Source organism: Vulpes vulpes, chromosome 12 (genome assembly GCF_048418805.1).
Source record: "Vulpes vulpes isolate BD-2025 chromosome 12, VulVul3, whole genome shotgun sequence".
In the NCBI taxonomy this organism is placed as follows: domain Eukaryota; kingdom Metazoa; phylum Chordata; class Mammalia; order Carnivora; family Canidae; genus Vulpes; species Vulpes vulpes.
The window spans coordinates 43545782-43562631 of record NC_132791.1 but is presented as its reverse complement, the minus strand read 5'-3'; the positions used below and the strand labels follow the sequence as shown (position 1 = coordinate 43562631).

At 35.1% G+C, this 16850-nt stretch overlaps 1 protein-coding gene across 47 annotated transcripts in view; it reads right to left on the bottom strand.

Moving 5' to 3' along the window:
- PTPRD (protein tyrosine phosphatase receptor type D) overlaps positions 1–16850 on the bottom strand; it is a 2173792-nt gene that overhangs the window by 1899456 nt on the left and 257486 nt on the right. For 46 of the 47 annotated variants that reach the window (XM_072728319.1, XM_072728317.1, XM_072728336.1 and 43 more), the window contains one exon: positions 11751–11805. The exons of the other annotated variant lie outside the window; for it this stretch is intronic. The gene's annotated coding sequence lies outside the window, so the exon portion shown is untranslated. The remainder of the gene's footprint in view (positions 1–11750; positions 11806–16850) is intronic. 47 annotated transcript variants of the gene reach the window in all.

Below are 16850 nucleotides of genomic sequence, written 5' to 3'. Positions count from 1 at the left end.
TCTCTCTCACACTCTCTCTCTCTGTCCAATAAAACAAATAAATAAAATGTAAAAAAAAAAAATCAAAACAAACCTAAACAAAAGAAACATTTTATTTAATCGGCCCTACACAGACCAGGGGGAAAAATTAGGAATCCTAAGGAAAACTGAGAACCAAACATCTTAATCAGTGGCCTGGGGCCATTCCAGAATACTATCTCAGTAACTGAGACATAAACTCAGCTCTTCATTTTTGTGTATTTCATGATGATGACTATTGAATCAACTCTTAAAGATTTTATTTATTTATTCATAAGAGACACACAGAGAGAGGCAGAGACATAGGCAGAGGGAGAAGCAGGCTTCCTGCAGTGAGCCTGATGCAGGATTTGATCCCAGGACCCCGAGATCATGACCTGAGCTAAAGGCAGATGCTCAAATACTGAGCCACCCAGGTTTTCCACATCTGGTACTTTAAAATGTTTTTGCACAATTTATTGTTAGTTCCCTTCTTCCCTGCACTTCTTCCTTTTTTTAGTTCTAAGAGAAGACTTTTACATTTTTTTCAAGATTTGAGAGTACAAGAATCTCATTTTTTAAAATGTGCATCACACACAGATACGTACACACACAAACACACATACAAACTTCTCTCTGCCCAGAGGAACTTGTTAGTAACTTAGACAAGTGTATACAGAGAAAGAAAAGTTACTTTTATAAGACCTCTTTATGTCCTGGAATCAAGTCAACATAGCTACTGTCAAGAGAGTTTTCCTATGAGATTTGGAATGACTTGCTGGAACTAAGGCTTTAAAATGTTATGCTTGAAAAACACTTGATTACATGTTCTGCAAGTTCTGGTCTAACTATTAGGAAAAAATCACTGGTATGCAGTAAAATCATTATTAAGTAATTACAATAGAGAGAGGGGTGATATAAAGATTGAAGTTCAACTTATTGGGATTTCAAAAGCAAAAGATAGTTATTTGTTTTATAGCACCCCACTCTCTTTCAACTTCGTCATATCAAAACGTCACAATGATGGAAGTCCTCAGAACATTCTCTCAAACAATCTTGTTGTGTCTTGTTTTGTTCATTTGTCCAGATTGGGTTTCTATAACTTCAAAAGCTTATTATGTGGTCAATGGAAATAAATGTTTTAATGGTTTCTGAGGCACATTACTTGGAATACCTTTTATTGTGTCACCTCAGCTAGGCTGGGACTGTTTCCCATACTTTTATCCCTCGTATGGCATGGGGGAACAAAATGTCACCTCGAAATGTCTCTCTTTGGCATGTAGATTATTTTAGGCTGATTACTTTTAAGAAATAGAAGAATCAGAAAGAACCTTTAACCCTAACTGCTTAAATTTGGATAGAGGACTTGTTCTTGGAAGAGAGTTACCATCACAGATAACTCGGGTAGTATGAACAAGGTGTTGTGGACAGGGAGGGACCTAGTAAAATCTGTTAAAATTCCTCTCTACATCCCATCATTTCTGTATGTCCCCACAAACATTTATTTACCAAACATTTACTCTTTTTCATATTCCTGTGAATTGTTTTCCTTCTCTTGGAAGTCCCAACACCTACCCTCTTCTCTTTAGCTCTGGATGGCATATCAGCCTCAATTGCCTGACTTCCTGTAGGCCTCATACTCTTACAGACTTATGTAATAAAATTTGATTTTCTCTCGTTAATCTGCTTCATGTCAACTTAATTCTTAGACCAGCCAAAAGAACCTTGAATTGTAGAAGATAATTTTTCCTGTCCAACAACGCTTTCCAGTTAGATCACAAGAGAAATTTGCACATGATACGGCAAGTGATAGATATTCTTCTCCTTAGAATCGGGTGTAGGATGTCAGTCTCTGGGGAGCTTGTTCATGCCCCTGCCTGTTGATTTACTTTGTTGGGATAAGGGAGCACTGAAACATGCAACCATTTAAGCTCCCAGAGATTCTCCTCCAGCTTCTCTGAGTTGGGGCTAAATGTATGTGTGGCTCTTTGGCAAAGTTTGCTGACATCTCCTACAGATCATCAGTACCATTAACATTGGTGGTGAGAGACAGGAGTTCCAGTTCATCTTCATGGGTTCAGGTTTGTCCTTGCTCTCTTCCACATCACAGTCACCTAATAACCGACCAACTTACAGCAACTTCAGGCTCAACATCAGATGCAGAAGCAACAGCCTAGTGGAAATGTCCCCATCAGCAACCATAATTCCATAAGATCCCTGTAATAAATCCCTTATTGCATAGCATCACAGTTATTTTTGCTTCTCTGACCAAATACTAACTGACATACATTAGTATACAGCCAGGTTAGCGCTATCACACAAAACCCAAACCACGTGTCATTGGCTTCTGGCTCAGCAGTGAAAGAAGCTTGAAGGGCCTTGAGAAAACTATTAGCAGCACCCCGATCAGCATGGAGGATGCTGTCAGTGAGGGTTTAAAGAAGACAGGCCAGCCCCTAACTATTTGAATTATCCTCAGCTGAAGTCTTCTAGCTGAGAACCCTGACACCCCAGAGCAGAGGCAAACCATTCCATCTGTGCTTTGTCTGAATTCCTGATCCATAGACTGTTTGATGCCACTCAGCTAAGAGTGGTTTGTTAGCATCAAGACAGGATTGATAAACAAACGGGTGCTAGAAGTGGAACAATCAGACTTGCATTGCATTCCAGCTCATGAGCTCTTATACTCTGCTTCTAGAATTCTGTACATTTATAGAAACCACTCCTGCTTTATTGCTAAAGTTAGTCCGAATTGAGTTTCTCTAATTTACAATCGAAACGAGTCCTAACAAATCATAAAATCAACAGAAATAAACATCTTAAATGCTCTTCATGTTTATTGCTTAAAAAAAAAAAAACGTATTATATGCTTTCTATCTTTAGGCAGTTTTGAATTAAGAAATGCCCCCTACTTAAAAAACCAACATCCACTTTTATTTGATGTGTATAAACATAAATCAGTTCTTTTGTGTGGGGAATTTTGCAGTCATCCATTCAATCATCTAGGAAATATTTATTGAGTTCTTTCATTGTGCAAGGCAATGGGTTAAGCAAAGGAAAGGATACAAAGAATTATACAGTTTCTGAGTAGTTAATCACACAGTAGCAGCAATGAGACATAAACAGAAAGTAACACATTTCCTTGATTCTGACATCACTTATTTTTTCATATTTAAATCACTTTAAAAACAGGGCACATTGTATAATTGATAGGTGCATTTTAATGTGGGAGTGTTTCTTTTCTCCCCTTGAAAAGCTACAATTAAATCGACAGTGTGCTCCTAATTACCTATGATGTTTTAGAAGGAGGAAATCCAATATAGCACAAGCTAGTATGTAATAAGCACCATGAGTGAAACCAGGAGATTTAAGATTTTCACTAGCTGGGAAAATATAAGATGTCAAAGCATTTCAACTGAGTTAGAAGAGGAGAGAGCATGGTATTTAATAAGGATCTTCTATGAATGTATAATATGAACTTTCTTATAATCCTGGCAATGACTCTAAATGGTAGGAATTATCTTAATTTTCCTGGTCATATAATTGAGGTTCAGACCAGCAACGAAGAAAGAAGCATCTTTGGGTTTTCATACTCAGATATCTCTAAAATGAGGTATATACTCTTCTCAGAACTTAACAATGACAGAATTCAAACTGTACTTACTATGTACTTGCTACGTGCACTATGTAACATGTACCTATTATGTTAAAAATCCTTTATAGACAGTATGACTCAATAGGTATTAATACGATCCTTAGAGATATGGAAACTGAGAACTGGAAAAATAAAGTAAGTCTCTCAACTAATAAGTGACAGAGATGGATGCATGGAAAACCCTAACAATCTGGTAAGAGTCTGTGTTATTAACCATGATGCCATGAGCCTCTGAGGATAGCATGAAGCATTTTCCCCAAACTTCTGACTATCTGATTAAAAACTGTAATCCCTGACTCCTTTCCTTTACCCAACTGTATAATTGACAGCTTTATGATGTATATAATCTATGGTCTGTTTTTACTACCCCCAAGTAATCTCCTTAAAGGCAGGGGTTTTATTCACAGATATATTTTCACTAGTCCAAGGTGGGAGCTCCATAGGAAATTGCTGAATGAATCAAAGAAGGTTTGTTTGTTTGTTTGTTTGTTTGTTTGTTTTCTTTTAAAGAAGATGAGACATTAAATTCCATGATAGAAGAGTAATTGGAGAGGAACAGGGGCCAGGGCAGTGGGAGTTGTGTTTTGAAACATTGATTAGTTAGTGTAGTCTGCCTAAGGTGTCAAGTGGGAGCAGAAGAAATCAGTGAGCAAGCCTCCCAGCAAAGGAGGTTAAAGCCACCCAGGCTCATACACACAAGCCCCTGCTCCCTCACATTTTGTTTGTAGCTTGTTCAGCAATAGACACTGGGAAGGAGGGCCGGAAGACATCAAAGTAGCTGTATGGTTCATATTTTTTCTCCCTTTGGCAGCTATTTGCTCTATTTCCTGCTGACACTACAATTTCAGCGATTTAATGATACAATTGTTTCTGAAAAGGACACAGAAACAGACACCCTCAGCCATTTAATTGGCTTCCCTGACAAGAGTGGAATCTGCTGTTTTCTAATTTCATTTTTGAGGGGTATGGGGACCTGGAGAGGTCGGGAGAGAGGAGAGAGATAATATTTACTTCTATTAGAAAAAGTACAGTTTCAGAAGGGATATTAGTCTACCTAATTAAGGGCGGCCATTTCCATGGCATGCACTAGGATACCAATGAAAATCACTCGGTCCGTTGCTAAAATCATGTTAAGCTGTTTTGATATAAGAATGAAGTAAATTGGGTCAAGGTGTCATCATCTTACCTGTTCTCACCAATAAGGAGTCAGTAGCTCAGCTGCTGCGGGGTCTCACTAGGGGCTTAGCAATAAAAACATAGGAAACAGCAATTGTGGCAAGAGGATATTTTAACTATAAACATGGAGATTTTGTGAGGACTACTCAAGAATGTTCATTGTGGGCAATGCTATACTTTGCTGATCGACAGTCGCTCTTTGAAGACTGAACTGCAATTAGCTCCCACCACAGCGAGGGTGATTCTTTTACAAGCTGTGGTGAAAGCTATCCAGTGGCCCCATGAAGAAGATCCTCTTACCCATCACCAGCCCTGTCCTGCTGTTTCCCTAGCAACGTGCTCTAGCAACAGGGTCCTTTTACTCCTGCACTGGCAGCTGGATACCAACTACCAATTGGGTTAGCCACTTCTCCTGAATACCAACTCAGACAAAGGTATGCCTTAACTAAATGTGGACTTTTTACCTTTCATCTCTCCTTGCCTGGAACAATAGTGTGATTAATCTATCACTAGGTTAGACTATTTTATTTCCTTGCTGGCTTATTAAGAGACATTATCCTGTATGCTACTGGCTTATGAAATTCTCACGGTAACCTTGTGTTAAATAAACTATTGGCAAAGGCGATCTCAGTCTCTGATCATTAATTTGCACCAAAACAAAACACTGTAATAAGCTCCTGCACTTGGGCACTTGAGTGAGTCTCGCTACCTTATCATTTGAACTAGGACATTAAATACAGGACATTTATATTTTCTGTTGCTACTAAAAATTCCCCTCCTTTTACCAGATGCTACAGAAATCATATAGATTTGACCCAAGTCTTCCTCATTGTCATCTTTAACACATAAAATGAAATACTGGATTTCTAAACAGGCCACTTTACGTGGTAAGAAAACATGGTTAATATACACACAAAAATACCATGTTTTGGTATTTGGCAAATACCAAATGGCAAGGTGCTAAAGCTAAGTATTTATTGTACATAAAAGTAGGTGTAAACTAAACATTGGAGAAAGTCTGAAAGCTGTTCATCACTTTAGTTAACAAAGACTATGAACAGAGATTATAATAGGCCAATATACCAAATTTTAAAAGGCATCCTTCCCTCATCCTGTGGAGAAAACTTCTTTTTTTATAGGACTTATCTACTATTACTTATCTTTCTTCCAGGAATGTGGAACTTCTTTAAGGCACTGACAGAAATACTTCTGTTTCAATGTTCCTGTGCTTTTCCATAGCCTCACTTTACGTTCCTCAGTTTGGTTCAAAGTGTCACTTAAAACTATTGAGCTTATTATTGTGTCAGTCCCTCTTCCTAGCAAACTAACTTTCTCCAAAAGTATATATAAAAATTCCATGGAAATATAAACAAATTCAGCCCTCAGCATAATGCTAGTGGGACATTACCCACTTTCTGTTTGTGTCTGTAACTAAAATGAGTGTTGGTGATGTTTACTGGATATAGTAGAATTGTAGCCAACATTAAGCCAAACTAGGTGAAAGCCAAGAATGAATCCCAGAGTATGGATGGAAAGGGATTAGTAAGTTGGTCAGGAAAAAGGAAACAGAGCAAAAGTGTTTTGGAAGACCACTGATTTTATATGACTCTGAAAGTCAAAATAGGAGGGGGAAAATCATGAAGAAGCAGGCATTAGAAGTTTGTGTAGGCCAGAAAGTGGAACACATAGCTTAGCCTATGTTCCTCTAGCCAGAATTCAGTCACAGGTAAGAACATAACATGAAGAACTGGGCTCGGTGGGAATTGGTGCACCAATAGTTAAGAAAATTAAATTCTGACAACCTAGATGATCGAAGATTAAACAAAATCACGAACAATTGAGAAAGCAATAAAAGAAACAATAAAACAAGTTTTAAACAAACAATAAAAGAAAGCTTTATTTCCATTAGTGGCCAAAACCGGTTTGGCAAATAACTAAAAGGACTTTCTTGATAAGAGCAATATCAGAAACAAGACACTAAAGCATCATGGGAGGAGAGATGCAGCCCAAGGATGCAATCAAGGGCATGATATTAAAATGAGACTGGAAAGGACAATTAGTGCTTTGGAATCTGGAGATAGAATTGAAGGTTATCCTGTATATACATGGAGATGAGATGTTTCCAGATGTGCAATGAAAAAATAACGAACTTCTTGGGAGGTTTTGAGTAGAGAGGATCCATATTCAAGAACCGTTAGGGAACCATTTGATAAAGCAGACTAGGAGAACTGGCTTCCAAGTGCAACATTGGCAAAATAATAGGCATAGAGTGAAATTTTCTAGAATATATAATTTCTTTCAACAAAAGATCTTTTCAATTTTATAATTTCAAAACTTAGTGGTCCATATTTGATTCATTAAATGTGTGTGGAGGTGAAGTATAATATTAAAATTAAGTCAATTTAATAAATGTTCATTTATAAAAAGAATTTCCCCCTCAATATCACATTATATGTGCATGAATTTCATTAGAAATTCCAAATAAAATTTAATGCAAAGATCTTTAAAAAGTGAGGGTTAGAAATAGCAATTCACATACAGATTAATACATTTATAGATATGGATATATTACCAACGCAGCATGCTTACTTTTCTTAATGTCACATTCCAAATGGATTTAGACTTGGTGCCAAAGAATCATATCTATCAACTTACTGTGCATTTGAATAGGAAATTTATGAGGAAAATATGAGGCAGAGTGCAACTGAATATATACTAAACAAATTAATAATATCTTAACATACAGAATTTGTGCTCTTGAAACGTAAATATAAAACAAGACTTCGTATATGGACTCATGATTTATTTCTTTTCCATGATAATTTGGGAAGTTCAAGAAACCAAAAATTTCAGATGTAAATATAATACTAAGTCAGCAAACTTTAACAATGCTCAAAACAAAAGCTTATTATGCTTATGTGTCAGAAACTTTGCATGCATTAACTTAATACTTAGAATAACTCTATGAAGTGCATGTTTTTACAGTGGAATAAAATGAGGCACAGAAATATTTGAAAACCTCTCCAAGGTCAAACAAATAATAAATGGTAGAATCCATTATTTTACTCATATTGAGTTTCTGAAGAATCTATAGTCTTTATCTCTGTGCCAAGTACCTCCCATAATGATATTTTTATGCTAAAATACGTTTTTAACAATCCCTTTTTTCTTTAAAAATGTCATAGTACTATAGAATTTATTAATGTATCCTCTTGGGAAACAAAGCAAATGTTTTCCCTCACTTATCTACATCAGATATTAAAAGTTATGAAGCTTCATCTCTATCACATGAAGCTCATTCTATTTTTATTTTTTATTGTTTTTAGCCCAAAGACCAATTTGGAACGTATAAAAAGAAAACTGTAAATGGATGACCCTAAGTCTTGCTAGCAGTACCATAGTTAAAACCAGGCAACAATGTGGAGAACATCTTGTTGGTGCTACAGCTCAGTCTCGGCACAAACTCTCTTTTTAGGCTATTGAATGACAGCCAAGCAAGCAGAGAACTGGTTCTTGAGGCAGCTGCCTGAATCCTAGGGCTAGATTTCTACCCGTACCAAAGTCATCTTTAACTGATCTGCTAGACTACTTTCACCAATAGACAAAAAACAAACAAACAAACAAACAAACAAACAAACAAAAACAGATAAGAGGCTGCCAGTTGCAAGCCAGTAATATATGTATTCACTTAACAAATAGTTTTTCTGTGTGTCACACACAGTGCTGTGGAGATTCAGTGCTCATATCAAACCCTCACAGGCTGGCCTATTTTGACTTTCACTCTATCTACTGGTAAAGTTGGAGTGCCACTTCCGTTTCTCACCCAAAACTCTCACTCACTTTTTTATTACAAATAGCTGGCCAAACAAAATGTCAAGATATATCTATATCTATATCTATTTTTTTATTTTTTATATCTATATATCTATATCATCTATATCTATATCTATATCATCATCTATCTATATCTATGTTGAAATCTTTCAGTTAGAACTTAGGAACACTGGAGAATCCGTAATGAATAGCTAGCTATCTGTTTGCTTTCCCCATCGAGAAATGCTTTTGTTAGCATCTTCATGCTTAAGAACCTAGACAAGAGAAAACCTCTGGATATGGTGGATGAAGGAAAGCCTTCAGGTGGCACTCATTCTTTGGTCGAATCTCAGAACACTGACACTGAGAAAAGCTTCATGAATGCAGTAGAAATAAGCTTTATTTGTAGTTTCTGCCTTGTTCGACAGCTTATTCAGGAAGAACACAGCAAAAGGAAGAGAGAACTCTTCAGCATGATAATCTGTTTTGGTACCTCAGCAATGAACCTTTTCTAGAAATGAAATGATTATCCTGCCACTAGAATGCTCCAGCTGTTGTTCCCATCTTGAGTATTAAAGCTTTTGAAAAGAAAAATAAAAAAAAAATATATATATATATATAAACTTGAATAGCCCCTACATGAAAGTGCTGTTTCCTTAGAAGCTCAGAAATGTTAATGTTAATATGTATCAATTTGGCAAAAATATCTTTAATGGCAATGGTATTGCCTTTGAGAGGGATAGCCAGTGTTTGGAAAGGATAAAAAAAATACTTTTTCTCTCTAAGAAAGCAGAACAGAGATTCAATATGAAGGGGATACATTTAGTAGATATATTGCTTATAAGGCCAATTAATATAAATTCAAAGAAGCACATTCTTAAAGAGGACCCAGGGTCAAAAATGTAATGTAAGAAAAGAAAAAAAATCTGAAAAAATTTTCATGGGTGTGAAATCAACTGAGCAAGAAGAAAACAAACTATTCAGAGTGCAACCTCCATTACTTAAGAGATCATAGTTAAGAAGAAACAGGCTATTGGGATGGTATTGTTCAGCTTCATTAATGTATGCATAGGATTCCTGGAATAAGAACGGTTGTAAAATTAGGGGAGTTCTGTGGGTTTAAAGTGGAATCTTCATTAAGAGCAAGAGTTGTGCTGTTTATCTAGTACAAGGGCAGAGAGCTTTAGGGCTCTTTCCTCCCTGTTTGTGTGTTAAAACCTTGCAGTTGACCTTTAAGAAGCTAAATGATTTAAAGTTTGCATGAAGGTTTTTTCATTATTGTGCTCTTTTGTTATCCCAGTAAAATTCTTTAGGATAATAGAACTACTTTGAGTTTGTTTATGTTACTCAGGAGATAAAAAGAGTATCCCTTACTCCTGCCTTCCTTCATCTGAAGTGCAAATTTTAAGTAAACAGGGATCCTCAAAACACAAGGAAAGTTTTCACTGAGAAAGATCCCTCTAGAAAGAGATAGGATTCCAGAATAATAATAATAATAATAATAATAATAATAACAACAACAACAACAATAAAAAATTTATCATAACATTTGTCTTCTCCCTTCCACAACAGGAATTTTCAAGTAGATATGTACATTGAAAAGGACCTATTTATTTGTTTAACAAATATCAAGAAAAGGGGCAATTGGGAGAAAAATGGATATTGGATCTATGGAATTTTATTTGTTTCCTTGAGGGAAAATTGCCTTAAGATACAGTACATCAGGTCAGTAAGAAATCTGAGTGATTATAGCTACTGGGGAGGGGAGATGTCTAATTATCCTAACAGATAAACATTAAGTAGATATGTTTGCTCTCATATTTTCACACCTGCTATTTGGTCTTCTCACTTCTGATTTTCACCCATGTAGCCCATGCATCATAAAGCTGTCACATTTTTTTCCCAAGATATAGCTCTGATTATACAAACAAACAAAAATAATAACAAAAGTCCAACATATTTAATGACTACTTATTTCTTATATGGTAAAATATATTCTTTTAAACCAGGCTTCAAAGACTTCTACCAATGCATCTCAGCCCAGCAATTTGAAATAATGTCTCACTTTTCTTTGTCATTTTCTATGAGTTAGCCTATACCCTATTGCCAAATGTCTCTACTTATTTCCACTTCCATGCTTCTCATATACTCTTCTTGAAAGAAAATGATTTTATCCAACTCTTCCTATGTATATCCCATACAGCTCAACATGTCATGTACTTTGGTTGGCAGTTCTTTCATATCCCAACAGCTAAAGTAAACCTTCCCTCTTTGAAATGCTCATTCCACTGCATCTTGAGAAGTCCTCAAACTCTACCTGTAGTGCATTATATATGTGCTGCCAATATTTTTCCACTCATACAGACATCATAATATATAATGCCTTTAATAGCAACAAGCTTTGAAAGAATTGTCAGGTGTGAGTCTGTAGCAAGAACATGTCAATCTTTTTACAGGGTCAACCAAGCTGATCTTTCACTATTTAATTTTCTGCTAGCACCTTGAACTATGCAGCATATTATTATAACTGGTTATATTATATTTGCTTGGAATTATGTACTATTTGTGTTGATCAAAGCCTTTATTTGTTTTCTGTTTAAATACAGAATTCTGTAGTACAAAAGTGGGCATCTTTAAAGTCAGAGAGACTTAGATTTGAAATTAGCTGTGACATTAAATAGCTTTATGTACTTGGGCAAACTATCAACCACCTTAAAACCTCATTTTATTTCCAAAATAAGAATAAAACCATCTCTATTATATTTTGAAGATTAAATGGAACGATTCGTATTAAGCATCTTGGACATGGAAATCCTTAGGATGAATTCCAGCTTTTTTTCTTTTGCTATACCATCTCATGAGCTACATTGTCTCTTCATAAAAAGAACATCCTGTACTGCACTTTCTAAGTATCCTCTGAAGTGCTTAGCAGAGTTGACACAGGTGGCACTCAATTAATGCCACTGACCAAGGTGGTCTAAAAAAAGGATAGAAACAGCTTTACACAGACTTTTCAACATTGTGTCTAAAATGAGAAATCATTCTGCAACTACTAGGGTGCAGGTCAAACAGTCTGATATCTAATTCTAGTTCTACAGGCATTACTTACTAGTAGTGTGACTTTGAGACTGGTCCTTTACTTCTTTGATTCTCCATTTCTTCACCTGCAAAAGTGAGGACATTGGACTAGATCCAGGATTTCTAATTTCATTAACATTTTACAATTTATTTGTTTATTCTGTGAATAAAATTTTATAGAAGTGACAAAAATGGACACATTGAAAGCATAGCTACTCTGGAAGATACAAAGAAGAAATTTAGGACTTACACTATTTTGTCCCCTCCTGTAGGCTAGACTAACACTGGCTTAAATCTAGTCAAGGATTTACAGAAGGTGCATGAAGCTTTTTGATAGCTAGTCAGTCACTCAGGTCTACTGAGAATGTATGTGTAAAAAATTACACACTTTATCCATTCTCCCAATGAGGAACATTTAGGTTGTATCCATATATTTGCTTGTGAATAATGCAGATATCTCTTCAAGATATTGATTTCAAATCCTCTGGATATATATCCAGAAGTAAAATTGCTGGATCATAATGTTTGTGGTTCCATTTTTTGAGGAACTCCCATACTGTTTTCTCTAATGGCTGTGCCAATTTACATTCCCATATGTCTGTTTACTGATGAATGGATAAAGAAATTGTGATTACATACTCAAATGTGTGCATATGCACATGCACACACACATACACACACAGAGGAATATTAGTGGGCCTTAAAAAGGAGGAAATCTTGCCATTTGTGACAACATGGAAGAACTTGATGACATTATCTCAGTGAAATAAGCTAGATGCAGAAAGGCAAATACTGCATGTTGTTCTTAATTGTATATGGCATCAAAAATGTTAGATTCATAGAGACAAAGATAGGATGGTGGTTATCAGGGAGTAGGCTATGGAAGATTCTGGTCCAGGGATTTGCAGTTTTAGTTATACAATATAAATAACTTTTGTAGATCCACATATACAACAATGTGACTATAGTTAACGATACTGTATTATAAATTTGAAATTAGCTGAAAGGGTAGATCTTAAGTATTCTCACCAAATACACATACACACACAAATGCTAACTATATGAGGTGATGGATATGTTAACCGATTTGATTGTGATGAATATTTCACAGTGTACACAATATCAAATAAGCTATATACCGTAGATATACATAATTTTTATTTGTCAAAATTAAGTCAGATGGCCTTTTTAATTTTAGGGTGGGGGGGGGGAAGAAATACCAAACTTTAAAACACTCTATATCTACTGAATGTTTCCTAAATATTCTTTGAAGCTACAAAAGTTATTTTACCAAACCTACTCAGTACATTATATAATTAGGTGAAAATTCCAAAGTGACATTTCACAACTCTAATGCATAAACAAACAAACAAACAAACAAATAAAATGCCTTGGCTTATACAACATAATACGGCTAACGAATGAGTGATCAGATATTGATGTTTTGTGTTTTAAAGATCATACTGGATATAAAACTCACGTGGATAAGCTGTATTTGCACTTACAGTATCACTTAGGGTGTTTCAAGTTGACCATAGTATTATAGAAACTCAGTGTACAAAAATCATGTAAGAAATCATGCAAACCATTAAACATGTGCCTTGGAGTCAGATAGAGGTTTTAACATTTTAACATTATAGTTCTGAGAAATGTACTTAAGGTCTCTAAGCTGCAGCTTATCTGTAAAATGCAAACTACCATATTGATCCTCCTTGTTTTTGTCTGTGTGTTTTGTGATTAAGCAATATTCAGTATAAGAAAGCACTAGTTCATATTATGTGCCAATGAATACAAGTTCCTTTTTATTTCTCCTTTTATATAATTCCACATATATAGTAAACACTGCTTGGCATAGAGTATAAAGCAATGTTAGCAACTCAACATTTTAATGGTTCCTTTCACAGTGGTTTCTAACTTTCTAACCTTTTGAAGCTGTTAAAATAAAGTCAAATAATGATACTGCTGTGGCATAAGTGTATGCTAGGATCAATAAATTGTGGTTGTTGAAATAAATTGCAATTAAAGGGGTAGTACTTGATTGCTTGACAGTAGGTAGTCTTTCTGGCCCAAATAAACTCAAGTATTAGTCTGATTTACAAGCTAATTAGTATGGACTTCACATGCATTTCATTGGGAGACCATCAGATCATATTGACTTCTGTTCACATCATGAGTGTGCCCTTGAAGTTGTTTTCTGTCACTTACAGGTGACAAGTCCTCTTTACTTGTTTACTTTTATTCAAGAATATAGCCATCATTTTAAATCAAGTAGTATATACAAGAAATTTACAATGTTTGCAAATGAGCACTCAAACATCTCAAAACTTCAGTATTGCCACTGGCCTTTTTTTTTCTTCCTATTTCTATACATTTAAAATAAAAATATGCATTCATTAAGAAATGAGAAAGGCATTAACATAGTAAGAAGGAAGATTATTAGTGAATCTTTGAAGCAATAGATAAACACATATAAGCATTAATTTATACGCTAGAAAACCACAGGACAGGTATTTTAAGACAAAATATTTGAATAATACATAAAAAAGAAACAAATTTTTGTCTCCAAATAAAAACACATGCTTATCTAAAGTATAATTTTGTTCATTCTTAATTTTTCCGTTCAGTGCAGTATTTCATATGACAAATTCCAACATATGCTTGTATAATTATCTAGTGAATACTGGACATTCATAGACTAAAACAAGGTAATTTAAACAATCCTTTGTGTTGTAATGTAAATTGCATTAAGGTATACCGTGTGTTTTCCTCTACTACGCATTTACCTACTACTGCATTTCCTGCTAGAAATTAAATATTTTTCTGAATTAAAAAATGACAAAAGTGCAATTCCTCAAAAGGCACAAAGATATAGATCGTATGACTGTTTTAAAATTAATCATCTTTTCCATTTAAATAGCTTTACCCCACACCTTTTGTAAATACCACATTAAAAAAAAAAAAGCAAACAAAAGTCAGAAACACATGAAAAAATCCCTGATGCTATGTCTTCTTGGTTGTCCATATTTATATGAGATATTCATTTTAGGTTGCTAGTGTTAACCCTAGTAAATCTCGCATAATACTTATTATACTTCTGTTATTTAATTTTCTGTTTCTGAGCCTTATTTTCCTTTCCCAGCTTCTCTTTGAAAGGGAGCTTTGTGAAGGCTAAAGGAAAAAGACTAATCTATTTGTACACTGATGAATTTTAATTACCTTCCAGAGTTCCTGACTCATAAGTGCTCAATAATTATTTTTTGCATAAGGAAACTAATCTCAGTTATTATCAATTATAAACCATCACAATATATTTCTGACATCAATTTACACACGAAAATATATTTTGCTAATTTTGAGTAATCTTTAAATTGCTTTTATGTATGACAACATAAAACTATATCAAATTTAACGAATCATACAAAAACCACAATATTAAACATTAGAATCAGTGATCGCATTTTAAAGAACAAAATAGTATCCTAAGATCAAGATGCTGGAATAAATGTTTCTATTGAAAAAGTAGAAGTCCATGAACAAAATTATGAAAAGAAAAATTAGAAACAAAATTCAGTCCATAGCTCCTAGTTAATGTCACCCAAAACAAGAACTTGTGCTTCTTGAATGCAAAGTATATAGTATATCTATTGGCCTTATTCTCCCCAGGATTAACACAATACCTGGCTCATTGTGAGGACTAAATTTGTGTCTTAAATGCATTAACAACTCAATCAATTGCCTGATTCAGAATGTTTAAGAATAGCAAATCAGAGTATAAAATACCTGGAAACAAAATGAAGACTGGAAAAATATAAACATGTATGTTAGAGTAATTTAATATGGCATAGACTACATATGCTATACTTTTATAAGCTTTGGTATTATTCAAAATTGCAAGTGATATTAGAATTCCAGATTTGGAGTAGAGTACATAAAATACATCTGAGTAGATAGTTTTAAAACAAACTCATTATCCTTTTCCATCCTAAGTTCGGTGTCTATAGACATATAGACAATAATAGAGTTGGAGAAATGATCTGAGAGCATCTTTTCCCCCATCTGTAGACTGACTGGTAAGGCGGAAGGCAGGAGCATCTTGCTTTCCTGTGCTTGGGTTAGTCACTGAAGTCAATGGTAGAAAAGATGTGGATCTGAAAATTAGAGGTACCCATAAATCCACAGAAGGTGTGTTCCTGCATAGGCCTTATAGCAACTGCTCAACTCTGACTGATCTTGAGTCTGTCCATCTGTCTGATTTGATTATCAATTTGTTTGAAATCTTATAATGGTTACAATTTTATGTGCTGCACAAGTGTAATGTCATTAAGATAAAGCAAATGTTTAATAATTGCCAGGTGGCCAAACCCTAGGCTATGGGGAAAAGATAATTTTCTCACCCCTCACTAGAACACATACCCACCCTACAGGTCTCTGACAATTTTTATTCTCAAGAGCTACATCCACACTATTCTCACCCCTGTGATTTCTGCTTCTCTTGCTTGTTCCTGCCTATTTTCACACTCCACTGCCTTTCACTGGGGCTAGTCCAGACCAACGCTGCTTTTCATGAGCACCTTTTGCTTTTCCTCTAGGCATGCGTTTTTCAATTTTTATGAGGCAATATTAAGATTTGAGCTTTGGGGCACCTGGGTGGCTCAGTGGGTAAGCTTCTGACTCTTGGCTTCAGCTCAGGTCATGATTTTAGGGTTGTGAGATCCAGCTCCATGTTGGGCTCCATGCATAGCACAGAATCCGCTTGAGATGCCATCCCTCTCCCTCTGCCCCCCCATCCCAGCACACATTCTCTCTGTCTCTCTCTGAAATAAAATAAATAAAACCTTCAAAAGAAATCTAAGCTTCTAACTACAAATCATCTAAAATCACCAATCCACTTGTTTCCATGTCCCTAAATACTTTTAGTGTCATCAGAATGAGTCATTAATTGGAAGATTAATAAATGATTTTTTGAATACATGAACAAGTATAAATGTGTTGTGGTAGGGGATGTATCTGTGTACTCTCCACTCAATTTTGCTATAAACCTAAAACGGCTCTAAAAAATGTCTACTAATTTTTTTTGTTTAAATAAGATGTTTTCATTTGGCAATATCTATTGAATTTAGGCTTAATTTTA